This window comes from Amblyomma mixtum, chromosome 2 (assembly GCF_055824585.1).
Source record: "Amblyomma mixtum isolate Tamu chromosome 2, ASM5582458v1, whole genome shotgun sequence".
Taxonomy (NCBI): Eukaryota; Metazoa; Arthropoda; class Arachnida; order Ixodida; family Ixodidae; genus Amblyomma; species Amblyomma mixtum.
Genome location: NC_143013.1, coordinates 106,551,488 through 106,575,035, shown reverse-complemented (window position 1 = coordinate 106,575,035; position 23,548 = coordinate 106,551,488). Strand labels below are relative to the sequence as shown.

Below are 23,548 nucleotides of genomic sequence, written 5' to 3'. Positions count from 1 at the left end.
TGTTCGTGCAAAGATAGGCTGTAGTGTGTGTTCCTTAGTGTGTCGTGTACATCTGGTGGTAGAAGGTTGAACATAGTTAGGTATTGGAATGTTTACCTCGCGTGAAAGAATCTTGCGAAGGAACAAAGTTCGGTTTACTTTGAGGCGGTCTGAAAGAAATGGGATATTATTTTCTGCCATTAGCTTTGTGGGAGAATGAAATCTGCTGCATTTGCGGAAAATAAACCTGGCTGCTTTCCTTTGAATGATTTCAAGGGAGGTAATGATATTTTTCGTATGCGGATCCCAAATGATAGATGCGTATTATCGGATAAAAAACAACACTGCGTAAAAAAGCCGTAAGGGCAAAGGTATACGCAAGCAGTCCTTGAAGAGTAATTAGCCGGGATCGAACCGGCCGTCGATTCGTCGACACTTTCTCCTAGCAACATGCGACTCGCGCTCGAGGAACACCTGCACGAGCGCAACCACGCCTTTCTAACGGATAACAGTGACTCAGCTTAGCTTTTTTGTAGTGTGCTAGCTGTCGTTGGCGTCCTTTTATTTTGCAGAATGTCACCGTAGCGCGGCACTGACGGGCGAACAGCGTATTGTGTGCGTTTCCCGCCATCTGCTGTCGAGTGCGTTGCACGCCATTTTCAGGCTCTCGGAGCTTGCGCATGATGTCTCATCAGCTCTAGATTTTCAGAGATAGAGACTTGGACGCATTGGGGAAGTCACAAAGATTCGAAATCCACCGCTGCTTGGAATCACCCGCTAAAGCTGTATCAAGAGAGAAAGTAAGCAGAACTTATTCTTTTCTATTTCGGTGCTTTCAGAAGCGGGGACATTAAAAGCTAATTAATGTAATTCGCATTAGGCAGTTTACAATCACGAAATAATGTAATGAGATAGCAAATATTTCAAATTAAGCTAGAACGGGGACATTGCAAGCCATAAAATTGCTCAAAAGACGTGAAGATTGGTTGCCGCGCCACTAGTAAATCTTGGAATCTTGGACTCTGATTAAGAGTTGCTGAAGTTGAGCTAATTGGCTGGCTCGGAGAAGAGCGCGAACAGAGGTAAACAACGCACGACGAGCGTTGACTGGCAAGTGAAAGTTTGTTAAGAAGAAAGACATCGAAGAAATGAAGCTTTCAATGCGTATATCAAGGGTTTAATTCCTTCAATGACTGTCTTCTTAAACATTCAGTCGCGAGTCAGCACTCGTTGTGTGTCTTCTACCACTGTCCCTCTGTTTATCACGGTCTTCATCACCCAAGAATGTTAACAGACCAACTAGCCCATTTTGAAATTCTTACTCTAGTTTGCTCATTGGCTGAAGCGAAGCAACTGAGACTGCACGAAGACGCTAGCTAAGGAATGCAGGCATGGACAGGGACATTCGTTCACCTGCTTTTTCTGAACGGTGTTTCACTATTAGCCTTTCTTAGCTAAAACAATCAGAATAGCCCCAGCCATTTGTTCTCTGTTCTGCTTAAGAAATCAGTTTGGATGAAAGTGTAGGGTGAGGGGTCTCTGACGATTGAAACGGCGCAGTACTTTTTTCAAGCATTTTCTCGGTCGGCACCTGTCCTGTTTCTCAGCAGTACGTAAACAGCCACGCTGTCGGACGCGGCACTGCTTGCGTTATCACACCCGTCGTAGTTGGGAATTATTCAGGATTCTTGTAACGCTTGGGCTCTTATTGCCACGTGTTTGTTTTTTAAGTGGCGTTACGTGTTGTCTTTTTTCCCCCCTAATTTTATATTTTTCTGCGAAACAGTAAATCGCGGCCATTAAATCGGTAAACTCCCCCTTGCAATGAACGCACGCCAAAGCCCCGAAAAACTGATTTCGCGTGCGCATGCGGGTCATAGAGGATGTTTGATCGGGTCCAAACTGCGGTGCGTTGTAGCCATTCCTTCCCGCTGCAGTGTCTTTAAATGCTGACGTGTAAAACGACAAACGCGACAATGCTGAACACTCTAGCCCGTTCGAAACGTCTTTAAGACCTTCTTGTTTTTGTCGTGTTGTAGTATATGCCTTGCACGCATATGCTTGCACGCGCGCGCGTGCAAGCATATTTTCAGCAGGAAGCAGTTTTTAGGGGGCTTTGGCGTGCGTGTGTGCGTGTGTGTGTGTGCACGTGCACGTGCACGCACACAAACAAACACACACACGCACACGCACGCACGCACACACACACGCACACGCACGCACAAACACACAAACACGCACGCACACGCACACACACACAAACACGCACACGCACAAACACACAAACACGCACGCACACGCACGCACATACGCACGCACACACACACGCGCACAGACACAAACACACAAGCACGCACACACACAAACACACAAGCACGCACACGCACACAAGCACGCACACAAACACACGCACGCACGCACGCACGCACGAGGCTAGGCTCGAACTAAGATAGGTACACATATACCGCCAGCCATAAAAATGCGATGACATCTCTTTATTCTCGGAAAAACATGACACTGGATTAAAAACCAGCGCACCGGCTTTACATGACAACAGCAACGTCACTCCACTGGTAAACCATGCGCCGTGGCTCGTCAGCCGAGCGGTAATGCCCGGTACGACTACGGGTGCGCGTAGTCGTCGTTGCGTAGCTCACTTGGCTGTCGTCGCCGTAGCGTCGCTGGATAATCCAGTGGGATGAGGAGGAATTAGCGAAAACCGAAATGGATGTAGAAACAAATTCTCAGAAACCGTAGAGCAAGAATGTAGCGGATACTGCGCCCAGTCAGGAGGCTGCTCGGCAACACCGTCTGTGGTCCACTGAGCACCCACAGCCCGAATTTCATTCACAAGAGGGGTCCCTCCATCCATCATCGTACAGCACCGAGAGAATGCTTCCTTGCTTCGTGTGCTTTTCCTTTTGAGTCATTGAATTAATTGATGAGCATTATTTTCCGTTCGAAAGGAATGCAAGGACTTTCGTAGCAGTTTGTCACGTGACATTCACACTACTGCGTGTGCTGATGTTAGCCCCCATACGACTGTCTGAAAGCGAGTGATTAGAATTTGTGCCGGACCGTCCTCCTTTAAATATGTATTTTTTTGCCAAATCCAGCAACAAAGTAAACGGTTGTTTTTGTACCACTTGCGTCAAGTTCTGACTGTCCGTGTCCTACAGGCTTGAAGCTATTGCTGCATGTAAGCTGTCACTGCATTTTCATAGTGTTGACACTGTTGCGTAAATATGGCAACACGTATTTAAAGGCAATTTTCGTATATTCAGTTATAGCTGCGATACGGATAATGTATGATAAATATGCCTCGAACGAGTCATGGATAGTATCGAAGATGCATGTATCTTCGATACTACTAAACTATTTTGCAGTGCAATTTGCGTATCGCTATAAGGTACCAGTAGCTTAAAATGAAATACATTTTCAGGGTATCATGTATGTTAACGATACGCTAAAATAAAAAAAAAGTGTGCCGTAGATTTTGAGGCTGCTCAGTCTCAGACTTTGGGCCGACGGCGGCAGAGCATTGAAAAAAGGGAATTGGGAGTGAAGGGCTCCGGAAATTTCGACCGTCTGGGTTCTTTAAACGTGCACTGACACCGCACAGCACACGGGCCTCTGGAATTTTGTTTGCCTCCATCGAAATTCGGCCGCCGCGGCCAGGATCGAACCCGCGTCTTTCGGGTCAGCAGCCGAGCGCCGTAACCACTGACCCACCGCGGCGGGGCTAAATGCGAATAAGAAAGCCGGCTGAACGAAGGATATTCAAAACTTGCCCATCTAGCTTCCTATGCTTGTACCTGAGGTGTACCGAGCTATACAACGGTGCCACACCACGATGAAAAGGCTCGCGCTTGCTTACCGTTGCTTCTACACGAAGTGCACCTCAGCGGTTCTGTGGCGCAAGGGATGTGACAGGTTTGAGGGCATGCCGCCTCGCTTTTTCTGGCCGGGAGAACATCTGTGGACACTACGAGAGAATAAAGAGCGTCGCTCTCTGTGTTGCAGACACGCTCGCTGTAGGGCTCTGAAAATGGCATAGCAGCGCGGCCTGCACATAACAATAGCCGGAAGAGAACCCACTCGATCATGCACCGTCACCGCTTACGCTGCCGGTGTCGTCATCTATGCACCAGCTGCGGTCGCGTCTCTGCTCTTTACGTATGCAGTGCTCTCGAAACTGCTTCGTCCAGCGTGCAACAGCGGATGTTACGCTGTACAGATAGTACTGCCATCTGAACGATGTTTTAGGAACTATATGGCCGGCTTGCGGACTGGGTGGGAAAGGTCGCCCTCCGTTAGGGGGCCATTCATCCCACCCCATTGATCTGTTAGATCAATAAAGTTTCTCCAATCCAATCCAATTTCTGGAATGAAAGCTGCAGCCCAGGCGCGTATCCTATAGGAGGGCCCTCCGTGTTCCCCGAAATCAAGCTTGCCTCCAGCCCCTCTCCTCCTGAGGCTAAAAAGACTCTCTATAGTGTTCCTGTTCAGCATGCATCGCCTAACAGACCCACTCCACCTGCTTCCGATAAAAAAAAGTATGGGTGCACCAAAGCAATTCTTATGATGTGGAAAAACGAGAGCGTTGCTTGTCGCTGAGTGTGCTGGTGAGTGTCGGGGATTTGTGAAGTTTTTTGTGCAATCTCTAGCCGCGTTTACACGAATACGACAGTAACCTGGTTTACATGAACCCGAAAGGGGTGGGTCGAGTCAGGGTATGTAGCTGAGCAAGGTCAGCCCAACTCGACGGCTGCGTGTTTACATGAATTCAATTTCAGCGAGTTCAGACCGGTTCAACTGAAACGACACGAAGTGTCGAGCAGCGCAGCGGGCAAGGGCAGTTTCAGCCTCCAAGATTGTGACACGGCACCGCTGTCTCGAAGCATGACGGCGCAAGCGAAAAACAAATTCGCATTTTACCGGTCCCCTCCCGCTCACCTGACTCTTCGTTTCGATGCTTTTAAAAAGGAGGGTCAAGCGAGTTAACCTACCCCCTGTAGTCGAGTTAACTCAACTCGCTCTGCCGCTTATTTTACTCGACCCGACAGCGTTTACATGAACCCGACAACTTGTTTTTTACCCGACAAGCAAACTCGACTCGATTCTATCGAGTTCATGTAAAAAGGCCTATTGGCGCATCGTAATTACAGCGTATCACGCGGAGATGACACGCCGCTGTTTACATATGCCACATCCTCAGCCGGGACAGTGGCATCTTGCCCAGTGCGTGCAACGGAGGGGACCAGCCGCTCCCATCTTGAGCCTGGTCTGCTTTGTTATTCGAGTGAGAGGGTATTCTATAGCCACCCTAGGGAGGAGAAGCGGCGCCCCCTAACCTGTTTTCATTAATCGCTGAAATCGACTTGTCGTTCTCGGAGGAGGAGAGAGAGCGTTGATGTTGATGACGTCACTCGCGTGCGTCGTCTTTGCCACGCGTATTGGCCGCACGTGCCTGCAGCGGCACGCTTCAGCTATATATAGCTTCAGCTTTATTTTCTCAGTAATCAGTCACGACCACTCGAATGTTTTGTTTTTCTTTCGAGCTTTACGAGCAATAGTGAAAATTACAGAAGGGTGAAAAAAAAACATGCAAACTACCGCCTGCTGAATCCTCAGCACCGTGCGGCACAGCACAGAGCGCGTTGAAAGAACGTATCTGAACATGACCGTTTCCTGCAAACAGACTCATTAGAAATGGACTTAGCTTCTCATTTCACATGCAGAAACATCGCATTGCCCACGTGACCTTCGTATGGTCCTCTCTCTATGGTCGCTCTCTCGGATCTCATGAGTACGCTTTGAAAGGAGAGAATAGAAAATCTACTTGATTTTTTAACCTCTTCCGGAGGAAAGGTATGAAAGCTGTTTCCTATACACGCATCTGTAACTACGGACTTATAACATGGGCTTCGAATCGATCCTCTCGCACACAAAGCCTGAGGGGCGCTGTTCATGAGGAAGAAGTTAGATAATGGAAAGTTCAGGGCGCGTTGGTGGGGAGGGTGTCATGATTAATCTTGAAGGCTCCCGTAGAGGGTGCTTCCGAGTTTATTTGTACCCATATCACTTTAACAGAAGGGACAAGACAGGAAGATGAGATTCTTGAAAAGGCAAAACAAGACGAATAAGAGTGAGGAACGAGACGTGAAGAATCAGCTAGCAGCGTAGACAGGTTCCTTTTCCAAATCCTGTTCATTTCATATTAGCATATAAAGATGCGTGAATTTTGGCGCATGAAATACATTATACATTTACATTAAAAGTTTTCTTGTCCAGTCTACCGTGTCTGTACGCACTGGGCGTCACGAAATATGCAGAGTAGGGTAGAGTTTCTTCTACATAGCTGCAAGTTTGCAAAGGTCAATCTAACCCACCATTGGGATGCTGAACCCTGAACCATGGATGCTGACGTTGACCCATGAAAAGGGTCAACGTCTCTTGCAGAGCGCAGAGAAGAGCTGTGACACGGGGGTTTCAGTGACACCCACCTCATAAGTTCAGACCTAAGCTCACATCGGCAACAGAGAAGCAAATATGTTTACAACAGCAGACGATAGCGTCTAAGTATCATCATCAGCTTGACTACGCCCACTGAAGGGCAAATGGCTCTCCCATAACTCAGCAATTAACCCTGTTCTGTGCCCGCTGCGGTCACTGTATCTCCGCAAACTTCGTAATGCCATCCGCCCACCTAACTTTCTGCCGCCCCCTGCTACGCTTGCCTTCTCTTGGAATCCACCCCGTTACCCTTAAAGACCATCGGTTATCTTCGATTCGTATTACATGACATGCTCACGCGCGCTATTCCCCTTGACTTCGACTAGGATGCCATTAACCGGCGTTTGTTCCTCACCCACTCTGCCCGCTTCCGATGTCTTAACGTTACACCTATCATTTACTTTCCATACCTCGCTTTGTGGTCATCAATTTATTTTAATCATTTTAGTTATGCTCCATGCTTCTGGCCCATTATTGAGTACCGGTAAAACACAGCTCTCATATAATTTTCTCTTGCGGGATGTTGGTAAACATCCAATTATGATCCGCCATTCATGAACCTGTCAAATGCGCTCCACCCCATTCTTATTCCTCTGGCTTTTTCGGTCTCACGATTCAGGTCTGCGGTCACTACCTGCCCTAAATATACGTATCCCTTTGCCACTTACAGCACCTCGCTACCATTTGTAAACTGCTGTTCCCTTCCGACACTGTTGAACATTACTTTGATTTCCTGCACATTATTTTTAAATCCCACCTTTCTGCTCTGGCGGTCTAACTCACTGATTATGCTGCGCAGTTCCTCTCCTGAGTGACTTAGCAAAGCAATGTCATCAGCGGATTGCAAATTACTTACGTATTCTCCATTAACTTTTATCTTCAACTGATCCCAGTCCAGGCCACGGAATACCTCCTGTAAACAGGCACTAAATAGCATTGGCGAGATCTTATTTCCCTGCCTGACACCCTTCGTTATTGGAATGTTATTGCGACTTCATGGAGAACTATGGCAGATGTTCCTTTTTGTCTCTCGACACATACATCTGATTTTTGTCTATGCATAATTTCTTCACCGCTTTTAGGCTACCTTCGTTCTTTAGAGCATGTTCGATTCTATCCGTAGTAAACTTCTTTACGTCCTAAACTTTGTGATTAGGGATTAAATTTGATAGCTTTGCCTGTTCTATTCTGTGGAGTCTGATGCTTTCATACTTTGGCGTTTCTTAATCAGATCTTTCGTCTGCTGAGAGAGCCTGCTAGTATGCTGAGCAGCCATCCTACCGCCTACTTCTACTGCACACTCCATAATGACAGTGTAGCGGGCCATCATGGTCCGGCAGCAGAAGACGACGACTGTCCCAGTACGCCTGCCAAGCACGCGCAGACTGGATTTGGTGGCTGCTTAACTGCAAGGCCGGCGCAGCGCTGTTCCGTTACAGCTTGGCTGAGCGCGTCCAGCCGAATGTATTTGTGGAGACCCGACGAAGACTGGTGTCTACGATTCGTCTCCACAACACCTTTGCGATTATCGTTCACAGCTTGAATATTAAGGTCGCCGTCCTCAGTTAAAACTTCATATCTGTTGTGAAGCGATATCCTGAATTCCTCTACTTTCCCACTTATCGCTAACTCGTTAATGGACTTCCGCTTTTCTAGTTTCTTCTGTTCCCTCTTCAAGTCTTGGCTAATTCGAGTTCGTACTGCCCTGCGATCGCTACAACGCATCTGTTCGGGGACCGCCACGTCCTTAACGATGCCAGGATGAACGCATAGTATGAAGTCTAACTTTTAGTCTCAACATTGGGTCTCTTGCAGGCCCACTTCCTTTTCTCTCGTTTGCGGAAGAACTTATTCATGATTCGTAATTGCGGGTCATGAATTTATTCGAACTCTACTAATAACTCCCCCTGCTATTCCCATAGCCTATGCCACAGTCGCTTACTGCCTAGTCTCCATTCTGCTTATTTTCTGCATTGGCACTGATGTCACCCATCAGTAGAGTGTAACGTGTTTTACTTTGTTCATCACCGATTCCACGTCTTCATAGAAGCTTTCAACGATTTGGTCTTCATGGCTGGATGTAGGCGTTGGCCTGTACCACCTTCAGTTTGTGCCTTTTATTTAGCCCAATTACAATAACTGCCACTCTTGCGTTAACACTATAGAATTCTTCTGCTGGCAGCTGTATTCTGTTTGATGACGAATCCCACCCGTATTTCTCGTCTGTCCGCTAATCCACGATATCATAGGGCGTGTCCACCCCTTAGCACTGTATACGCCTCATTTGTCTCCGTAACCTCACTAAGCCTTACGACATCCCATTTAACACCCGCTAATTCTTCGAACAGCACTGCTAAAGTAGCCTCACTGGATAAGTTTCTAGAGTGAAATTTGCCAGGTTCAGTTTTCAATGGCGGCCTGTCCGTAACTAGTGACTCTTAGCCCCCTCCGCAGCGTCACAAGTCTGGCCGCCGCTTTGGTCAGTTGCTCCGCAGCCGCTGAGAACTGAAGGCCGACATTTAATTGGCTTAGTCGTACAGGAGGTTGTAGCCAAGTACTACACCAGGGTAGCCAAATCCTATTCCGGTGTAGGAGTGCGTTGTCGGTTCTGGGCACCTCGAAGTATACATGGGCCTATATTGGAGCTCTGTTAAGAGCATCACAAAAAGAAGGCACCCCGTTTGTCAAAAGTTTACAGCCCCGAAGATTTTGTTTTTGAGGTACAGCTTTGGCATGTGATGCATCCTTATTAATCAAAATCTTCTGAAAGTGAGACCTGCCCTCTCCAACGGGTAGATCTTCCACGGATACTACAGGAGCCTACTACAAGGCTTAGAAGCATACCCCTGGGCTCAACTTCTGACAGAGACTTACTATTAAGAATGGAATGACCCGTAATCAGGGCGGAGCAAGATCAGGCTGTAGACGCCATGAGAGGGCCAGTCACCTTTTCTTCTTTTTTTTCAGCCACTCACATTTTAATGTAGCGCTATACAGAGCATTTTAAAAAAATAATAATGACGATAATAATAATAGCATGTTTTATTCATTTCAATCCGCAAATAAGTGCTACAGCCCGCGTAAGCATTATCGCTTGTGCGCGTGGCTGGGCAGCCGGGGTGTGAAGGACTTGACTCAGCAGTGAATAAAATACAGAAACAAAACACAAAAAGAGCATGACCCGATACAGACTTAGAAATTGCTTCCGCGATCCAAGGCGAACAAACGTACAAGAAACTTGCAGTACAAGAAAGCATTAAGGCGAAAGCCTTTAATGCCTCATCGTTGTCGACAGAAGGTTGTCAGCAGAGGTGTCACGCCTTTCTAGTCAGACCAGGAAAAATTTTTTTTCGCACGATGGGATTCGAACCACAATCCTTCCGTTCCGCAGCAGGGCGTGCTAATGGCTACGCTACTTCGTTTCTTTAATTAAGTTACGCTACTACCTGCCAACGCATATGTAGTTCTCCTTACGCTGGAGAGTGTTTGCAGAAAGGCTTCGAATCAGACGGATGCCTATCAAGCGCCCTCCAGTCTCTCCAGCATTTAAGATTCACAAACAATTGCGCACTGAATTAACATCTTAACCACAAATCAGTGACACAAGCAGCAACACCGCGCAAAAGGCTTTCGCCTCACCGCACTTTAGGTCGCAAAGCGCTCCCCTGAATTTTTTGCATTGTTATAACTTTCATACACGAAATGACAACGCCGAGAACCTAGAAAAAAAAAGAGATTAAAAATTCGCCACTCATTATTGTTATTCAACCACGATCGAAGAAATTTATTGTTTTAACCGTTAATGATCGGGGCAGTCTGCATCTTAAGTAATAAGGAACATAATGACTGCGAGTTCCATAATTAGAGAAGATGCGGGGTATGGCGTATTTTTCCGACTGACGGCGAGGCCGTAGTTTAATGTTGTCTATTTTAAAGGAGCTGTGGAAGAAACTTTTGCGCAATATGTCAAAAATAAATTGCATGTATACAGGTAGCATCTCAAAATGTTCAGTACTCGCTATTTCTGCTTTTTCATTGTAGTTGGTTAAGATTCATCAGGAAGTTTGCACGCCTGATGCTGTTTCCTGTGTGGAAGCAACTACCGTGAAGGTGCGAAACGTGTGCTTAAGAAATAGTTATATTAATGCTCTGCTTACTGAAAGCACGTACGCGACAATTTTATTAAGTACTTTGAATTTGGTTGAGTTCTATTGAATGTACGTGAGTTGTGTCGGATCTGTATGGATGCATGCCAGAACTATAAACAAGCGGCACTTGTCCTCAATTGAAAACTTTTGTTTCTCAGAAGACGGACGAACGGCAAGCCATTATACTTACCAGCTTCTGTAGTCAAGGCTCAATCCCAAAAAGCTGCTTTGATTTGGTTTATTGGGGTTTAACGTCCCAACGCGACTAATGCTATGAGGGACGCCATAGTGGAGGGCTCCGGGAATTTCGACCACCTGGGGTTCTTTCAGGCCTCTCCTCAATCCCACGCACTAATCTTTCGCCTTTTACTAAAAAGCTGCTTTGAGTTGTGACGTAAGTAAGCACATGATAACTGTGGAGACACAACACCAAACGCGTCAGACTCTTTGCGTCCGATCATGTACATGATTCCCTCTCACTAAAGCACTGCTGAGCTACCGAGGAGAATAACAGAGACTTTATTCACGCAGGCAAACAAGGTAACAGTGACCTATCTACCTTGCGGTGCATGCTCGAGGACCGTGCTACTCCTCTGGTGGCCATAGTTTGGGAGGAGCAGCCTTGGGTTATATCTGTGCACCGTCCAGTTGCGCCGCCATCATGACCAAGCTGTACTTTCGCGTCTCTTCTGAGAAGGAAGAGCGCCAAGAGGTCCTCAAAGCCTGTGCACGAGCACTGACCTGCTCGGCGGCCGCGGTATGCTGGCACACAATCAGCAGCTGCAACGCTTTTCTTCGGCCGAAGGTCAAGATCAAGTGATGGCTACCACTTGGCGACTGAAGCCTTATGACATCGGAGATTAATGCAGCAGACAGCTTGGGCAAGAACGTAGCGGTAACAAGTAATGGTGAGTTCAAATTATCACATAGCAACGGTTTTTAAGCCACCTTCACACTTCAAATATGGAGCTATGGAATAGAGATTAAGATAAGGTTGCTATAAATTTATAAAGGGAAGTCGGTATATATGTTTGCAAAGGAGTTCTCAAACGAAGAGCGATTCAGATCATGAAGTCTCCTGGTATCGAGAATTACAAGTACTTCAGTATTGTCTGTTGTCATCGGGATGTTGCAGCGAGGGACGCGCAGCTGGTTAACTTTGCATGCCATCCACTTTTCAGCCACTGTTCACGGTTGCACCGCATTTGAGATGCCAGACAGTCACCTATTCACAACAGAACAGAGTTGCACGTGCAACCAGCAGGAAAGAAATCTTGCGACAAAAGAAGTGTGCGGGGCCCATGACGCATTGTAAGGCGAATGCGGCTGCAATACGCACCTCATGCACAGGTTTTCGTCTGATGCCGGCTCGAGAGAGCGCTGGTTAACCGGAAGTGTTTTGCGCCAAACGAGTCGTCGCGCGTGTGCTCCCAGCATTTTGTGGACAGTAAGAGCACTGATGGCTTATGGTTTATCAGGGTATTACATCCCAAAGCGACTCAGGCGATGAGAGACGACGTAGTGAAGGGCTCCGGAAATTTCGACCACCTGGCGTTCTTTAACCTGCTTTGACATCGCACAGTACACAATCCTCTAGAATTTCGCCTGCGACGAAATTCGACTGCTGCGGCCGGGATCGAACTCGCGTCTTTCGGGTAAGCAGCCGAGCGCCATAATCACTGAGTCACCGAGGCGGCGCAAGAGGACTGAGTTGAACCCCCTCTGTGTGCAATAGGACTGAGTTGAACCCCGCGGCAATGCTTAGCCCCAGGAATGAAAGAAAGGTAAGAATTGCAGTGAGGTTAAATTTTTTGTGTTTCTAGACACCAAAAACACGTTCGTTTCAGGTGCTGAAAGGGCTGCGACGTGTAGTTAAACACCACTGCGGAACGTCAAGCAAGAAGAGGGTTTGTGAACAGTGCTTTGATCGGTGACTTTGACAACTTGGCGGTGGCGTCCTGCTGTTACTGCCTCTCCAGGCCCAGACCATAGTCCTAGGCCGCAGGCCTTAGTCGGCAATACCGTTTGCCGAAAAGACACTCCAGTCCATATGGTGAGTGTCTCTGCGTGTCATCCCTGCTTGTTCATGTTGGCTCGCCTATGAAATTTATAAGCTCGTTTTCTGTTGGCGTGTTTGCAGGGCAAAGAAGACCTACACGCAGGGCTGAACTTTTGCGCTGCTGCCTTCTTCCAGGTAACCACTCCGGCGTATAGTGCGTTTCCCCGTGTTGCACTGTACGTTTGCTTGTGGTGGTTTAACGTCCCAAAGCGACTCAGGCTATGAGAGACGACGTAGTGAAGGGCTCCGGAAATTTCGACCACCTGGGGATCTTGAACGTGCACCGACATCGCACAGTACACGGGCCTCTAGAATTTTTCCTCCGTCGGAATTCGGCCGCCGCTGCCGGGATCGAACCCGCGTCATTCGGGTCAGGAGCCGAGCGCCGTAACCACTTAGCCACCGCGGTGGCCTGTTGCACTGTATAGTTATGTAGTCGAACTGAAGGCGCCGCAAGACAGTGTCATCCTGAACCAACAATGCCCAGCCGCGTTTAGGAAGCTGTAATGCGTAACATAAGCGCAGATCTATGATTTACAGCGTCTTTTACTTGTCGTGCATTTATACGATTCTGTGTTACTGTGTAGTCGTCGGCTCAGCGGTGGGGAGGGGGGTCTGCGGTTCTGCGCTTGACCTCTTCGATGTATCGTGCGAAATGTTGCAGTGATCCAGAAAAATATATTACTGCCCTGAGGTTACGGCACGTTCCCTCAATGCCGTGTCTTGTAGAATTCGCATCGCGGCGCTAAACAGCAGCTCTCCTACGTTATCACTCCGTGGTGTGCGCTCTTCAGTTGGTACGCTGAATTGCCGTTTGCTCGTACTGGTAAGTTCACAGTTTCCTTCCCCAAATAGAGTGCCTAAACGTATAACAAATGAGAGCATGTGTCGGGCGATGTACTTACACAAGTGAAAATGTGATGACAAAGGAATTTCTTGTTACTAGTGAAAATCTGAGCCTGTGGTTATTGAGAAAGTAGGCAACTGCTGCACGAAGTTCACTGTGAGCACTTCTGAAGGCAGTCGTAAAAAAACACAGGCTTTCAGCTCTCATATACAGAGAGGCTGTGCATGCAACTGAAAAATAACACTGCACTTGCTTTGTACAGGATGAAATATGTCAGAAGGTTCTGTTTTATTTCAGACATAATACACAGCTCCTGCAGCTGGTGCTATGGACAGCAAGGGATGTGGTGAGAGCAGCACATGTACGAAGTAAGTAGAAGAATCAATGCACCGAGCAGTATGCACACATTTGATACAGGTCTAAGGGCACACAGCACACTTTTCTGCATTTGTGTACGTTCAGTATATATGTGTGTTCCTAATTAGATTGAGATTTTATTGTACAGTAGTCAGTGAAGGGATTCCTGGGCTAAAAGCCACGCATTCATCTGAAAAAAAAAAAGCCCAAGAAACATTTAAATCGCAGCCCATGGGAATGTCTGTAATGGAATTGTGTGCAATAAACGAAGTTCGTAAACACGATCAACTCGAATGAACTGCATAAATGTGATTCCTTCGTTATAGCCTACGCTGAGATCCCGGAGGGGTTGCAGTGACGCTGCTTCTGAACTGGCCCTTGTGCGTCTCTGTTGAGATTGTGATTTTAGAGGGAAGGAAAGGCCGATAAGTGGCTCGAATATCGGTGGAAACATCAGTCACGCCGTAAGTGAAGGGAGCAAGTTTGTAGTGAAAGAGAAAAAAAAGAGAGGCCGTAATGGAGGCCTGCGTCTCCACTGGCGTCGCATTCGTTGACCACAACAGCAAACAGACACGTTCACCAGCGGCTCTCGGGCAGTAAAAGTTCTATGCCATCGCAGCGTTTGACACCCTCCAGCAAGAACATGGGGCACATAGGTCCGGTCACCGGTGCCTGCCCATCTGAAGTCCGAAAAGGTGGCGAAGGGTTGCAACCACGCTGCCGCCCGCAGGGGCGAAAGAGAGAGAGAGAGAAAACTATTTCAACAGGAATTCGGGGCACGCCCCAGGGTCCCAGCACGACCCCACTGCACTCAAGTGTTTATGTTCCTTATGTCCATAACACTGGCAGCACGGCCGGTGGCGATGGTCTGCACGGCCGGGTCCTCCGAGCGCAGCAGGGTCTCCCAGTCCTCCCAGGTCTTGAGGTTCTCTAGGTCCCGCGGGGGAGGGTCCGCCGGGCAGAGGGAAAGGATGTGGAGGGAAGAAGCGAAGGGTTCTGGGCATAGGGCACATGCGGGAGTGGGAAAGGATGGATGATAGTGGGCTAGGTTAAGGGATGAGGGGAGAGTGTGTGTCTGTAGTCTGCGCCAGAGTGTTGCGTGTTTGTTATCTAGGGAGGGGTGGGGCGGGGGGTAGAGCTGGCGTGAGGGTCTGTATGCCTGGGTCAGCTCACTGAATGAGTGCATGCGCTCCTTCGTGAATCCCCGATCCGAGGTAACCTGAGCCCGGCTTAAAGAACCTCGGGCTAAAAGGTTGGCAGCCTCGTTTCCGGGATTCCCGGAGTGCGCAGGAACCCATATCAGCTCCATATGGCGGGGCGGGGGTCATCGGGCGAGTCTAGAGTGCCAAAAGCAGGGACATGAACTCGGCCTCGAGCAAAATTTAAAATCGCAGTTTTAGAGTCACTTAAAATATACCGGGCTTCCGTGCGAGTGATAGCAAGTGCAATGGCGGCTTCCTCTGCAGCCTCTGGGGACGTGTCTGGAGGGAGAGGTAGTGTGAGGTGGGTGGATGAAGAGTCCACCACAGCTGCTATCGCTTCATCACACGTGCAGGCAGCGTCCACCCATACGGCGTCCGGCTCGGGGCCGTGCGCTCGATGGAGTGCCTTCGCACGGGCTCTGCGACGCTGCTCATGGTGGGACGGGTGCATATTCCTCGGGAGCGGCCTAATGAGAAGCTCCCGGTGAAAGGGTCGTGGGATGGCGAGGAGGGTTGGGTCGTTGGCCGGTATTCTGATGCCGAGGGAGTCCAGGATATACCGACCTGTGGAAGTTTGTGAGAGCCTGATGTATTGGACCTGTCGGTGGGCCTCCACCAGTTCCCCGATCGTGCTGTGGAGGCCCAGGCCTAGTAATCTTTCTGTGGGTGTGTTGAGGGGAATATGAAGTGCTACTTTGAATGCCTTGCGAATCAAAGCATCTAAAGCGTTTATGTCATGTTTGGATAGTTGTAAGTATGGGGTAGTGTACAGCACACGGCTGAGGACAAAGGCATGAATGAGGCGACATAGGTCGCGCTCCTTCATGCCTCTATGACGTCTCGAAACCCTGCGGATGAAGTGCGATATAGCTCCTACAACCTGCTTGAGTTTTTTGAGGGTAGTGGTGTTTTTGCAATCGTTCTGGATGTGCAGGCCCAATACACGGAGGGAGCCAACCTAAGGTACCGGGTCACCATTCAGTTCAATGGCAATGGGGAAGCGGGGACAGCGGTGGTTCTTAGGACGGATGAGGAACAGTTCGGAATTCTCTGGGGAGCAAGACAGTCCGATGGTCCGTGCGTAATTTTGGGTGAGGGTGGCTGCTTCCTGTAAGGTGCTCTCTATGTCGCCGTCACTGCCGTGGGTGGTCCACAGGGTGATATCGTCGGCATAAAGAGTGTGCTTCAGGTGGGGAATAGTTGCCAATTTTCGGGCAAGGGGGATGAGGATAATGTTAAAGAGAAAGGGGGAAAGGACGGACCCTTGAGTGGTGCCGATACTCTGAAGCGTGTAGGAGGGGGAAGACAGAGGGCCGAAGTGTATCTCAGCAGTGCGGTCAGTGAGGAATGCTTGAATGTAGGCATACGTGCGCGCACCCACATTCAATGGGGATAGAGCAGTCATGATCGCCTGATGTTCAATGCGATCAAAAGCTTTGGAGAGATCCAAAGCTAAGACTGCCTTGGTGTGACCTGGAAGAAGCGGGTCGAAAATGTCGTGTGTGAGTTGCAGCATGGCGTTCTGTGCGGATAGATGGGGGCGAAATCCCACCAAGAAAGGTTTCGTCCGCCGGTCTTCCTAATTCAAACCACACCTGTGCGATGCCAGTGGACGTTGAAAAACCCCTGGTCACCGAACATACCGAAGCCCTCCACTACGGCTTGTCTCATATCCGGAATCGCTTTGGAACGTAAAACTCCATAAACCCAAACTCAAACCGAACATGGTCATACTAACGTACCTCAGCTGTTCGCATTAACTTTCATCTCTGCAACATAGATGGTTAATTAAGGCTGCGATTTGGGCTAGTTGGTAATGATTCATGGTGAAAACAGCGTGGGAAAAACGAACGGACGAATGTTGTGTCTTTCGTCGTCCGTTCGTTTTTCCCGCGCTGTTTTCACCATGAACATAGATGGCGCGGCGTTGCCACAGCTCATGGCAGTCAGTTGAAATGCGTTATAGAGTAGAACACGATTGTTATCGGGTACAGTTTCAAAATTCACACATTCATAATAACTCATCTACGCATTAGTACACAAAGACACTTCACGAAGTCAAAAACCACAACGCATTCACCAGGTGCACCTTTTATTCAGTTCCAACCAACGAGCTTTCGTAGCGCGTTCTGCGCGTGATTGCCTAGCATTCTGAAAGGCCTGGGCGTGAATGGAGATTCTCTTGTCGCAACGCCGGCGCCAACAACGCCGACACCGGCTTATCTTGCGACCCGAGCTCCTTAACGCTATCGCATTTAAAAGGCCGAGAAGAGGGAGGAGACATGCAGCACTCAGAAAATTTCGGGAGGTATTATGACACCGAAGCACCCCCCCCTCCCCCCATCTGGCTACGTCCCTGCTTCGTAGGTATGGGAGCGAGGTCGGCGTTTCTGATAGCCTGTAGGACTTCTTTTAGGTGGACAAGATGTTCGTGGAACGTAGTGGAAAAAATGACATCGTCAAGGAATACCAGGTATGTTTTCCATTTAAGGCCGGCCACCAATGTGTCTATAACGCGCTGAAAGGTTGCTGGGGCAGTACAGAGTCCGAAGGACATCACCTTAGGACCATAGAGTCCATCCGGGGAGGTAAAAGCAGTCTTTCCTCTGTCACGCTCAACGACCTCGATTCTCCACAACTTTTAAAATCAATGGAGGAAAAGTAATGTGCATGACGCAAGCGATCAAGAGCGTCATCGATGCTCGGCAGTGGATAAGTCTTTCCTCGTGACTTTGCTGAGGAGCCGATAGTTAACACAAAAACGAAGAATTGAATGTTTCTTCTTCACCAGCACCACCGGAGCAGCTAAGCGCTCTACGCAGACGTTATTGCAATCATTACCACGGAGGGGTGCCTTGGGGAGATGGAGGACCGCTTTCAGCAGGCCGCCTCCATAGTGGATGCATGTGCTGCCGACTGTGGTCTCCAATGTGCTCCCTCCAAATCAGAGCTTCTTCATGTCAGGGCAATTCACAAGGACAACACGTCTCTACACATCTCGGTCGGGTGGTCCCATCAGAGAAGTGGCAGAGGTCCAGATCCTGGGTCTGTTCATCAATAACAGACTTAGGCCGGACTCTACTATTGCGAAACTCAAGCGCGTAGGCGAACAGGTAGGGCGCATGATTACCCCGTTTTCAAGAAGCGGGGTGGTCGGCGGGGAAAGGAAGCGCTACGGCTCGCCCATGCATTCGTGACCAGCCTGATACTCTACGCCGTGCCGTACCTACGCACCACAAAACAAGAAGACGAGCGCATTGGCACCATCATCAGGAGGCAACAAAGCGAGCACAGCACCTCCCGGTGGACTCGCCGCGGTGGCTCAGTGGTAAGGCGCTCGTCTACCGAGCCGGAGTACCCGGGTTCGAACCCGACCGCGGCGGCCGCGTTTCGATGGAGGCGAAACGCAAGAGGCGCCCGTGTGCTGTGCGATGTCAGTGCACGTTAAAGATCCCCAGGTGGTCGAAATTATTCCGGAGACCTCCACTACGGCACCTCTTTCTCTCTTTCTTCTTTCACTCCTACCTTCCTCCCTTCCCTTACGGCGCGGTTCAGGTGTCCGCCGATATATGTGAGACAGATACTGTGCCATTTCCTTTCCTCAAAAAAACAATTTACAATTTATTTACCTCCCGGTGGCTACCTCCAACGACAAACTGAAGGCGTTGGGGGTGTTAAACTATCAGGAGTTGTGGGAGGCCCTCCTCGTGAACTAACATACGTGTCTCTCGCAGACGGCTCCTGGGCGCCGCCTGCTAAACCGCTTACACATCCAACACACATGCATACCAGAGGGGGGTGGGGGGGGGCAGAACATCTTGGTGCTGTGGCGCCATATACTCTGGGTCACTCCGCTCCCACGTAACATGGACATGACTTCCCATGAAGGCAGACGACAAGTGCGGGTTCGCACGCTTGAGAGGAAATATGGATCTAAACAGGGCGTCTATTACGTGGACATGACACGGCAGTCGCCCGCGGTATTCTGCTCGGCTGCCGTTGTCCACCAAGGAATGTATGTCGATGGGCTATTTTTTTGGGCTCCAAATTCAACGCGAGCAGAGGAAGTTGAAATAGCTCTCGCTGCCGCCAATCCAAAATCGAGAACGGTTATCACAGACTCTCGCCGGGCATTCGAACGCTATCTTCCAGGGGAAATATCAACTCTTGCCTCTCAAATTCTAAGACAGGCTCCCGCCGATTCAACTCACCCAAACGTAATCTGGGCTCCTGGCAGCCAGGATCTGCGAGGCAATGAGGCCGCTGATGTGGCCGCCCGAGCGCTTACACAGCGGGCTGCTGATACTAGCTCTCCTGGCTCAGAAGCCCATAAACCGCTTTTGTGCTTCCACGGAATCTTAACTCGTTACTGCGACAGCCACCGCCTCTACCCGGCCCCTGCCAAGGGGCTGAGAAAGGGGGAGGAGCGGACTCTGCGGCGCTTTCAGACAGGAACTCTTCTGTGTCCTGCCATTGCCAAACACTTCGATCCGAGCATAGATGGGCGCTGTCCGCACTGTGGAGAGATCTGCGATATCTTTCACGTGGTGTGGGCATGTAATCAGACTCCTCACCTTCCCCCCTCCCCGATAGGCATGAGAGACTGCCCTCCTCAAATGCTCCACACTGGAGTCCCAAAACGCTCTAGTAAAGTGGGCGCGAGGCGGGGCCTCGTCATGCGGCGTCCCGGACTAAGGATACCGACCATGTAGTGGGGTCTTGTGATCCCCCCACTCTCGTTGAGTATTAAAAAAGTTTTTCACCACCACCACCACCACCACCACCACCACCCAAGGGCTGTGAGATGGTTGAATTGGGTCGTCGTCCAACATTTTCCGTTCTTGGTTGTGTATAGTTTCGCGTTCTTTCAGCGAAACCCGATAAAACGACCGACGCACAAGGTGAACAGCATCGTCGTCAATAATTATGTGCTTAGAGATGGTAGTCCGGCGTACCCCAAGAGACGTAGAGGAGCAGTCGGGGAACTCAGCAAGCAGTCCGATGAGCTCGTCTCTCTCGTGTGCAGACACTTGGGGTGCATTGCCAACACCTAAAGGCGGCACCGCGTGCTGGTAAGGGGACGGACGGGAAGGAGCTTCGGACATGATCGCAGCGTTCCTCGGCAAAGGGGCGGTGGCCTGGGCTGGGAATGGGACTCAGCGAGGCGGGCAGCTGGGGGTCACCCAGCACTCCCACCAGAATGTCACGGGTGCGTTGTTGAGACTCGAGAAACCAGCGGACCGGGACCACAGGAGTAACAGAAAGGAGAGACAGACGTAGCGGTCGCGACGCAGACAAGCGATTTTCACAGATCCTTTTCTTCCTCTTTGCCGTGGATTCGTACCAAGCAGGAAGCTGGAAGTCGAGGGAGCGCAAATAATTCATACGGCACTACCAGCCAGTTGCCCTACGAGCTTTGTTGGAATGCTTATGGAGCGAATGGTGCTCGAGAGGCCTGGATGGTTTCTGAGAGGAATTCTCTGTATCCATACATAATGGCTCAGAAAGATCTTAAATGGAAGATTCATCGACCTCGTTTCGACAGTGAAACATGACAGACGTCGCCGCCGACTAGTCGCTGCTGTCTTAGACATGAAAAGAGCTTACGAAAGCGTCTTTCATGACGCCATTCTTGCTGCACTTGACGACTGGGGTGTTGGCGGCCGGCACTACCTTTGGATTGTGATCTACCTAAGCGGCCGCTTAGTTTACATGTCAACGCCTGATGTAGAGACTACTCGTCATTAGGTTTGCGGTGGGGCTCCGCAGGGAGCATTCCTGAGTCCAACTTTATTTAACGTTGCGTTGATTGGCCTGACGAGTTAACTACCAACTAACGTCCACATCAGTTCACGTGGTGATTACAACTGCTTCTGAGGTTCGGCACGGCCACAAATTCCTGCGTGATGCAACGAGCTGTGTCATCTATAATGAGGCGTCAAGGTTTGGTTTTAGGAGCAGAAAAGTATTTGAAATCAAGGGGTTCTCGATGGGTGTAAAAGCCCCCACCCCCAGCATTGACAAGGGATCTGAGAGTCACCCTTGCAAGAACATAGAGACTGTATGAAGCGGAAGCAGGCAACAATTTTTTTATTATTCTCAGTGGTGGTTTGAACATTTCTTCTAGGTTAAAAGCACCGACGCTTGGTTTTACTGGGAGTGTTTTACGTCAGATACCGTTAAGTCCACTGGCATATAAAAAGTGGAGGTTGCCTGCTTCACGCTTGTGTCATAAATTAAGCAAACAGCCAAAGGTATAAATTATTTCTTCCTTTTCTATTAAACGAAGTGCTAAACAGGCCGCCAGTCACTTTCTCTCTCTCTCTTTATTTCCCTCTACAACTGTGCTCGAATCACTAGAGACCCCCTATCGATTGAGCCAAACTTTAAGCACTGCTTGTCTTCTTTCGGAAGACATTATGAGGAGTGTGACGGCGAGGTACAGGGCCCAGCCAGAGGCTCGATGCATCCGCCTTGAAAGGCTAGATCTGGCAATGACTTTTTTTTTTGCTACGCGTGGAATTCCGCGTACTCATTCATGTTTTCCGCATAGATTACGTTTAGACGTAGCATTCACGCACGAGTACTTGCATTTAATTGGACGAACGGACAATCCTGACTGTTCCTCTTGAGGCATAACTGAGGCGGTGGCAGGGAAGCCGGAACAGGCTCCCCCCCCCCCCCCCCCCCCCCCCTTTACAGATGAGGTGGGGTGGGACGGCTTCTTTAGGACTTTAGGCTTCTGCTGAACCCGAGACCGCGTCTGGAAAGTCGGGTGTCTTCGCAGAAGGCGAAAGGCTTGAGGATTGTACGATATTTGCTTCCATTCTCGTTGGCGCTGATCACTAATTAAATGACATACGGCGTCTTTTGGTTGTCCCCCGGTTACAACGTGCACCTAGCATAGAAAACGATTTGGATGTTCCCCATCTTCAGCAGATATAGCACTGAAAAATTAACTTGGCAAGAAGCATTTGTCGAGCTCGTCTCCCGTCGGAAACTTCCGATCCCGTATCGACGCCGGCGGCATCGGTGAACGGTTGGGTGGTTGGCCTTATACATAAATTAGCATTTGTGTGTCGAGAACAAGGCGCTGCTGTGTAAAGCTCGAAAGCTCAACAAGGAGAAAAATTGGAAATACGTGTGGGTGTCACAAGGAAAGATTTGAATGCGTAAAAGTGAGAACTCTTCAATCCTGCATGTTACGTGCGAGCGTTTTTGAAAACCAGACCAATTCAACTCCTATGGATCCATGCTCATGCGGGCAACCCTCGGAATGAAGTAGCCCACAACAAAGCTCAAACAGACGTCAACAGAGCAGGGCCAGCTACAGACCCATGTAGTGCACGCGAACGCCTGGTTACCTATAACGAAATTTATGTTCACTGTAGGGAGCAACGGCTCCCGTATCCACCCACAACAAATCCCTCTATAAACTCGAGCAAATGGCCTGGCGCTAGCTCCAGTCATCTACTTTTCTATCCCCAGCTTACCTTGCCCTTATTAACCCCGGCCTTTTCTCCCCTGAATGCACCCTCTGCGGGGCACCAAGAGCAGACTTTCATCATATAGGCTCTACGTTTGATCTCAGCTCCAGCCAGCTTCCCAATGGCAACTCACCGGCATTGAGTGATGGGAGGTCGAGGCGTCCAGCTTGAACCCGGCTGCACAAAAACAGCTAGTGGGTTGGGCCCTAAGAATCGCGGAGAGCTACAAGCTCCCGGCCACCTTTTGCGATAAGGAGTCGACCCATCAGTAGGCTGTAATCATAAAGCTTAAGAATCAAATGTTTTCAGAACCCCCCCCCCCCCCCCCCCCCACACACACACACACGCACACAGAGCCCCTCCATATTCTACTCCTACTTCCCTCCATAACCCATCGCCGGCCCTCCATTAGTTATCTTTTGTCTTATGGCCATTTCAGACAATGACAATGGAAGGGCATCATATACGCGACGGCTAGGGGTGGCCTCTGTACCTATCTGACGGCTCTCACCGTAAAAACTCGAAAAGGAAGCCCCCAGCTAGATACTTATTCAACGAAACAAAAACGGCGGGCTGTTTAGCATTGCTAAGCGCGGCATATTGTGCGAAAGCAGAGTTTTTGGCAGGTGGACACCACCACCACGTATACCTGAAAGCGCGACTCAGGTGTCCGCTGAACCAGGGAGCCAGTCATGCGCGTCTTCAACTTTTTCATCGTCGATGCCAATTTACCCAATGTACGCCGGCGGCCTATGTTGCAGTGCCGCGTTTCTGCATCAATGTTGCCAGCGCCAAAGAGTTGACCTGGTGCCTTGTTTCTGCTGCTATACATTCTCCATTCCAGCGCATGCAGCCCACATCTCTCTGTAACTACCGCCACATAGCTCAAAGCGCGAATAGTAGCTTGATAGTAGCATTAGTGGTTGAAGTTGTGCAATGCACAGCGCGAGTGT

At 49.5% G+C, this 23,548-nt stretch overlaps 1 protein-coding gene and 1 long non-coding RNA gene across 2 annotated transcripts in view; both read left to right on the top strand.

The window, feature by feature from the left end:
- LOC149360459 (membrane metallo-endopeptidase-like 1) overlaps window positions 1-23,548 on the top strand; it is an 88,953-nt gene that overhangs the window by 9,098 nt on the left and 56,307 nt on the right. The gene's annotated exons all lie outside the window — the stretch shown is intronic.
- On the top strand, window positions 561-14,323 carry LOC149360461 (uncharacterized). The gene is made up of 3 exons (XR_016288835.1): window positions 561-779; window positions 11,175-12,696; window positions 12,784-14,323. It is a non-coding gene; the product is annotated as an uncharacterized LOC149360461 (long non-coding RNA).